The following is an 8,278-nucleotide window of genomic DNA, read 5'->3' as shown; positions in this document are numbered from 1 at the left end:
TCCTCACTATACCTCTCGTAACGAGAATCAAATGTGAACGAAACTCGAGTGTAAAGATTTGAAAACTCGGCCAAATTCATCGCAGCCATTGATCACATTTACAAACGCGCCCCCCCCACCTCCTGGTAAATGCCCGTCGGCTTCTGCGCCGCTAATTGAATGCATCCGAAGACAACCTCATATTGTAGAGCGTCGCGCAACGCATGCGTGGGCATGATTCTTTCTCGAATTCATGTTGTTCCCGCTCTATTACATATCCTGGGAGTCGATCTCAGGCGACCGGATGCGTAGCGCAGTGCTGCAGAGACACACGCGTACACGTGAACAAGACAAAGATCCCCCGTGTAGCCTTCAACAGATTGTTGGGACAAGTTCTGGTAGCGAGCGCCAATTAAAGCCGGCACTGTGGCGCACGAGGTGATGGGTGGCCAGCACCACGCCCGACCGCCTTTGTCTCCACAGTGGCGATGTTTACACATCGCACCAGGTACTCATTTGAGGCTGAGTCGACCTAGGGGATGCACATGACCGATACACATACCCGTCACTGGTGTTGGCCTTTTGCGCAGCGCGCTAACCGCTACACCACCGCTCCCCACCCAACAAAGACAAAGATCAAAACAAAGATCCCCCGCATAGCCTTAACAGACTGTTGGGGCAAGTGCTGTTAGCGAGCACCTATGAAGGCCGTCACGGTACACGAGGGGGTGGGTGGCCAGCACCACGCCCGACCGCCTTTGTCTCCCCAGTGGTGATGTTTACACACCGCACCAGGTACTCATTTGAGACTGAGTCGACCTAGGGGAGGCCCAGGACCGGTTAAGATAATCGTCCTCTGGTGTTGGCCGTGAGCGGGAATCAAACCCGGGTCGCCAGGTTCGTAGCGCGGCGCGCTAACCGCTCCACCGCCGCTCCCAAACAAAGACACACACACAGACACGCACAAAGACACACACATACACACTCACCCACCCGCTGTATAGGGCACACCGAAATACAATGCGAGCGAGTGGCAGCCAGATAAAGATTGAAGAGGGCGCTTTATGTATTGTGTTGTTGTGTTGCGTGGGATAGATGGGTGGATTGGGGGTGTTGTTGTGGGTGGTGGTGGTGGGTGGTGGTGGGGGGGCTAGTGGGGGTGAAGGGAGGCGGTGGGTGGGTGGGTGGGGAACATCTTTTAGGATGCAAATGCCTCGGTTGCGGAGCGCGCACTTAGGGGACCATCTGTATAAGGCCGTTGGACGGATCAAATCTGTCTTGCCTTCGTTGCTGGAGCTCTTTAATTTTGTCAGCAGCTGGCGGCGAGAGCGAACGCCGTCTCGCCGAGACGGATAGGCAGACGCCCGCTCGCTACAAGGAATGGATTCGCAGACAGATGAATGGTGAAGACGGCGGCCGAATGGATGCGCGGTTAAACGGAATGGGAGAGAGGCGCGCGCGCGACGGATGCATCCCCATCCGCTCACTCGCGCTGTTGTTTGTGAGCATCATCATTAGCCATGGTCAATCCACTGCTGGATGAGCCCTCCCCCCCTCCTCCCCACCCCTCCTCATCCTCCTAAAGCCGCAGCCATCTTCCACGATCCTATGATGATTTAATGGCTCCATCTCCTTAGTGGCCAGGCATCTCGGGGGTTGCCCAACTCACTCCGTCGCTATTCCTGACCATCAGCCACAGAAGCTGCAAGCTATCCCTAACAGCGCGTGTTTTGGGCAGGTGACCCGGCCACGGATAGCATCAGTGGCGAGTGTGATATCAGAATCATAATATGTATACTGTAGGAATCCGATGAGCTATGAAGATATTTTTCACAGATACAGTCGGGACGGGTCAGAACCGTTTCTGGACTCCTCACCCCCCTTCCGAAAATAAATATCAAATTAATTTATATTACATTTTAATCAGTGAAGGTCAACTCAGATGTATAGCTCTTTTTCAGAGGCGATATGGCCACAAATGATAGCTTCAACGAAGTGGCTTATCGTGTGGACATTTACAGCAGCCGAATATTCTGACCGCGCATTGTCGATTCTAAACGTGTCGGGGAAAAACTGGAGGACCCGGAGAAAAATCCACGCGATCACGGGGAGAGATAGACACCACAAACTCCGAATATACAGCAGCAGGCGTCAGGGTCGGGATGGAACCCACGACCTCCTGTATACCAGGCGAGGTAGTTAACATCTCGCCACCGTGGCGCCCCTAAATCTGCTTCGCCAACCCACACTGACCAGCGTGGTGAAGTATGGTCAAACAATCATAATTACTGACACGGCGTGGGCATGCTTTCATCCAGCAGTAGATTGACAAACCAGCGTGTGAAGTATGTATTATTGTTATATTATTCAGCACTATGAAGAAGGGTCATTACCCGAAACGTTGCATTTTATATTGACAGCATTTTACTTTCAAGGTCACACAGTGTCCTGGACGAATATCTTGAGTTTCTAATTCATGCCATCATCATGATCATCATCGCGGGCGTAAGAATTCCGATTTAACCGACGACTCTGTTGATGAATCGTTTGCAGGCCCACAGAAAGTGTGTGTGTCCCTGCGCTTGTGTGTGTACCTGTGCTTGTGTGTGCACCTGTGCGTGTGTGTACCTGTGCGTGTGTGTGTACATGTGCGTGTGTGTGTACCTGTGTGTGTCCCTGTGTTTGTGTGTGTGTACCTGTGCTTGTGTGTGTGTACCTGTGCTTGTGTGTGTACCTGTGCTTGTGTGTGTACCTGTGTGTGTTCCTGTGTTTGTGTGTGTACCTGTGCTTGTGTGTGTACCTGTGCGTGTACCTGTGTGTGTGTACCTGTGTGTGTCCCTGTGCTTGTGTGTGTCCCTGTGCGTGTGTACCTGTGGTTGTGTGTGTACCTGTGTGTGCGTGTACCTGTATTTGTGTGTGCACCTGTGTGTGTCCCTGAGCTTGTGAGTGTACCTGTGCCTGTGTGTGTCCCTGTGCGTGTGTACCTGTGTGTGTACCTGTACCTGTGTGTACCTGTGCGTGTGTGTGTACCTGTGTGTGTACCTGTACCTGTGCTTATACCTGTGTGTGTACCTGTACCTGTTTGTGTACCTGTGTGTGTACCTGTACCTGTGCTTATACCTGTGCGTGTGTGTGTACCTGCGCTTGTGTGTGTACCTGTGCTTGTGCAAAGACCCCGCTACGAAGCCCTCCCCCCCAGCCCGCCTCTCCCCGTCCTCTTGCAACAAAATTCCACTGGGCGAAGGATGAGAAGACAAATCAATAAGGAATCGAGATGAATCGATGGGGCTCTTGGCGTGAACGCCGCGACGCGTCAAGGGACGAAGACGCGAGAGAGAAACGATGCAACCGGCAGTGGCGTTCAGAGGAACGGGTGCGTTGGTTCGCTGTGGGGGGGGGGGGGGGGGGTAGTTGTCTGATTGAGTGGTCTCGCCAATAGGCCGTGTCAGGAGATCGATAGCCTCGAGCCGGTGGAAATCCGCTCGCGTCTCTCTCTCTCCACCCCCCCCCCCCTCTGCCACGTCTCGTGACGGGGTCGAGTTCCACAACTCGCGGCCCGCGGGACACCGCCCCAACACGAGGCCCCCGCAGCCTCTAATCTAAACGGTCCCGTAGCCTAGCCGCACTCATTGGGTGCTAGAGGGGAAGTTTGTATTTACAAAGCTTCTAATTCTAGATTTGAAGCTTTCGTGACTGTAAGGATTCATACTCTTAGTTTTTTCGGTAAAGTCACGTAGGTAAACATTTTTTTAAATAAAAATTATTCTTTTCTTTTTTTTAATTTTAATTTCATTTTTATTTTACCTACGTGACTTTACCGAAAAAACTAAGAGTATTTACAAAGCTTGCAAATAGGGTATCGGTTATACACCGTGCCCGATTTTTGCTTGCGCAGTCAATGCAAGTGGCACTTGAGGTGGTGATTGTGGTGGTGGTGGTGGATGTTGTTGGGTTGTGGATTCGCTGTGGTGGTGGTGGTAGTTGTTGTGGTGGTTGTAGTGATGGGTCATGACTATTGTATATATATATGTAAGTTGAACTTCCTTCGCACGGTACGTAGCCAATCGTGCTAATCGGAAGTGTGGGGGAAGGACAACAAACTGAAGACAAAAACCAGCTCGAACGAAATATTAGTGGTGGTTGTGCGCGATGGCTGCGATGAATAGTGGCTGGGGGTAAGGGTGACGGCCATGTTATAGCTGTTGGTGGTTGCGGGCTGTCAGCGGTTGTGCGGGGTTTGGTTGTGGTGGTCGGAATATAGAGAGGGTGGCTGGGAGCATGCGGTTTTGGTGGTGGTGGGTGGTGGTTGGGTGAGTGGTGGTGGTGGTTGAGTGGTGGTGGTGGTGGGTGTTTGGGTGAGTGGTGGTGGTGGTGGGTGAGTGGTGGTGGTGGTTGAGTGGTGGTGGTGGTGGGTGTTTGGGTGGGTGGTGGTGGTGGTGGGTGAGTGGTGGTGGTGGTTGAGTGGTGGTGGTGGTGGGTGTTTGGGTGGGTGGTGGTGGTGGTGGGTGAGTGGTGGTGGTGGGTGTCTGGGTGAGTGGTGGTGGTGGTTGAGTGGTGGTGGTGGTGGGTGTTTGGGTGAGTGGTGGTGGTGGTGGGTGAGTGGTGGTGGTGGTGGTTGAGTGGTGGTGGTGGTGGGTGTTTGGGTGGGTGGTGGTGGTGGTGGGTGAGTGGTGGTGGTGGTTGAGTGGTGGTGGTGGTGGGTGTTTGGGTGGGTGGTGGTGGTGGTGGGTGAGTGGTGGTGGTGGGTGTCTGGGTGAGTGGTGGTGGTGGGTGAGTGGTGGTGGTGGTTGAGTGGTGGTGGTGGTGGGTGTTTGGGTGAGTGGTGGTTGTGGTGGTCGGAATATAGAGAGGGTGGCTGGGAGCATGCGGTTTGGTGGTGGTGGTGGTTGAGTGAGTGGTGGTGGTGGTTGAGTGGTGGTGGTGGTGGGTGTTTGGGTGAGTGGTGGTGGTGGTGGTTGAGTGGTGGTGGTGGTGGGTGTTTGGGTGAGTGGTGGTGGTGGTGGGTGAGTGGTGGTGGTGGGTGTCTGGGTGAGTGGTGGTGGTGGGTGAGTGGTGGTGGTGGTGGGTGTTTGGGTGAGTGGTGGTGGTGGTGGTTGAGTGGTGGTGGTGGGTGTTTGGGTGAGTGGTGGTGGTGGTGGTTGAGTGGTGGTGGTGGTGGGTGTTTGGGTGAGTGGTGGTGGTGGTGGTTGAGTGGTGGTGGTGGTGGGTGTTTGGGTGAGTGGTGGTGGTGGTGGGTGTCTGGGCGAGTAGTGGTGGTGGTGGTTGAGTGGTGGTGGTGGTGGGTGTTTGGGTGAGTGGTGGTGGTGGTGGGTGAGTGGTGGTGGTGGGTGTCTGGGTGAGTGGTGGTGGTGGCGGTTGAGTGGTGGGTGAGTGGTGGTGGTGGTGGTGGGTGAGTGGTGGTGGTGGGTGTCTGGGTGAGTGGTGGTGAGTGGTGGTGGTGGTGGGTGGCTGGGTGAGTGGTGGTGGTGGCGGTTGAGTGGTGGTGGTGGTGGGTGTTTGGATGAGTGGTGGTGGTGGGTGAGTGGTCGTGGTGGTGGTGGGTGAGTGGTGGTGGTGGCTGGCTGGGTGAGTGGTGGTGGTGGTGGGGGGATAGTGGCAGTTGTGGGGGGGGGTGGAGAGGGGGAGGGATATGATGCAGGATTGAAACACAGTCACACTTGACTTCATCGCCGCATCCTCGCTATCATTTTTCCAACGCCGCACGTGGTTCCCCTTTTAATAATAACGTCGGCGGCGGCAGCGCTCGTTTGCATCACGCGAAGCGCCTAAATCTATAGCCGCGTAACAAGATAGATTAGAGATGGGGAGAATAGAGGCTTGCAAATAGCGTCGTTTATCTTTACGTCTGTCGAGGAAAATTCTCTCGCCTCTCTCTCTCTCTCCCTCGCTCGACACAATCTCCCCCGCTGCCAACACCACCACCACCACGCACAACAATCACTGCGCACAACCACGATCATCATCATCGCACACTATATAGCACAGCACAGCACACACACCACACTACTCACCACATATACCACACAACCATCATACACCATACACTACATACCACAACCATCATACACCACAACCATCATATACCATACCACAGCCATCATACACCACACACTACATCACACACTACATACACCACAACCATCATACACCAAAACCATCATACACCATACACTACATACACCACAACCATCATACACCATACACTACATACACCACAACCATCATACACCACAACCATCATACACCATACACTACGTCACACACTACATACCACAACCATCATACACCACACACTACATCACACACTACATACACCACAACCATCATACACCATACCACAGCCATCATACACCACACACTACATCACACACTACATACACCACAACCATCATACACCACAACCATCATACACCATACACTACATACACCACAACCATCATACACCATACACTACATACACCACAACCATCATACACCACAACCATCATACACCATACACTACGTCACACACTACATACCACAACCATCATACACCACACACTACATCACACACTACATACACCACAACCATCATACACCATACCACAGCCATCATACACCACACACTACATCACACACTACATACACCACAACCATCATACACCACAACCATCATACACCATACACTACATACATCACAACCATCATACACCATACACTACATACACCACAACCATCATACACCACAACCATCATACACCATACACTACGTCACACACTACATACCACAACCATCATACACCACACACTACATCACACACTACATACACCACAACCATCATACACCACAACCAGCACACACCACAACAACCTATGAAGGCCGACACGACACACGCCCGGCCGCCGTCGTCACCCCAGTAGTGGCGATGCTTTACACATCGCACCAGGTACTCATTTTAGGCTAAGTCGACCTAGGGGAGGCTCACGTACCGCATCAAATAATTGTCGCTGATTTTGGCCGCGAGCGGGTCGCCAGGTTTGTAGCGCCGCGCGCTAACCACTGCGCCACCGCTCCCCCCCTACTTCTCTCTCGGCATCCCGACGCTGACTTCTGCACCAGTGGCAGCCAAGCAATGGAACCACCGTGGAGACGGAGCGATGAATTGAGCTCGTGGTGCACACGTAAGGGGCTGTCCATAAATGACGTTACGCAATTTTGGACGATTTTTGACCCCCCCCCCCCCTCGTCACACGGCGTCACAAAAAGTCAGACCCCCCCCCCATCAAATATGACGTCACAAAGCTTTCCCCCCCCACCCCCTCCAAACCATATTTCCATTTTGAAAATAAAACATGCTTCAAATCGCTTTAAACTATTGTCATTGTAGTGCGAGTTTAATGTGGCGCTGCACTCTGATGTTGTAGGAGAAAACATTTATTAAAACGTCAATTTAATTAAGTAGAACGTGTTGTCTAAATCTATTTAAAGTTGCGCATTTCTCAAGCCCCCCCCCCCCTCCCCTCGTCATACATCGTCACAAATGTCTGACCCCCCCCCCCCCAGGTGCGTGACGTCATTTATGGACGGCCCCAAAGATGGATCATTATTCCAACGCGGGGTCGTAAGATATGGCATCGGCGGCCAGGGAAGGCCTTCACCAATGTGCGTGCGTGCATCCTGCTTATTCACCTGGTTTGTATTGACTGATTTATCCGTGAAAGTCGCAGGGCTATTTTTCAACTGGGTCCAGCCATACGGAGTTTTTATTTTTTACATTTTAAGATGTTTACAGCCAATTAATGACGATAATATTTTTTTTACCCTTTTATCTGGAAACAAAACTGGCACCTTTTTTACGAGGAGTCATGTTTGCATTGACCACATTACCTGCAGTCATAATGCAAACAAAAACACAACTCTGATAATGTATGCACTGTCCTTGAAGTTGATTGGTCCACACCCGAGACAGCTTTCCTTAGAGCCTAGTCTCACATGGGTTGGACCAGATGACGCCAAAAGGCACACAACTCAAAGACAATGCACCATCAGAGTATGAGAGCTCGGGGTAAGCATTTACACCATTGGAACCTCATTTGCTAGAACAAAAAATATGATAATTGTTTTTTTACCCTTTTATCTGGCAACAAAACTGACACCTTTTTAACGAGGAGTCATGTTTGCATAGACCACAATACCTGCAGTCATAATGCAAACAAAAAACACAACTCTGATCATGTATGCACTGTCCTTGAAGTTGATTGGTCCATACCCGAGACAGCTTTCCTTAGAGCCTAGCCTCACATGGTGTTGGACCAGATG

The sequence above is a fragment of the Lethenteron reissneri genome, chromosome 47, assembly GCF_015708825.2.
Source record: "Lethenteron reissneri isolate LAM-NWPU_2019-01 chromosome 47, ASM1570882v1, whole genome shotgun sequence".
NCBI lineage: Eukaryota > Metazoa > Chordata > Hyperoartia > Petromyzontiformes > Petromyzontidae > Lethenteron > Lethenteron reissneri.
This window is presented reverse-complemented; position numbering follows the sequence as displayed.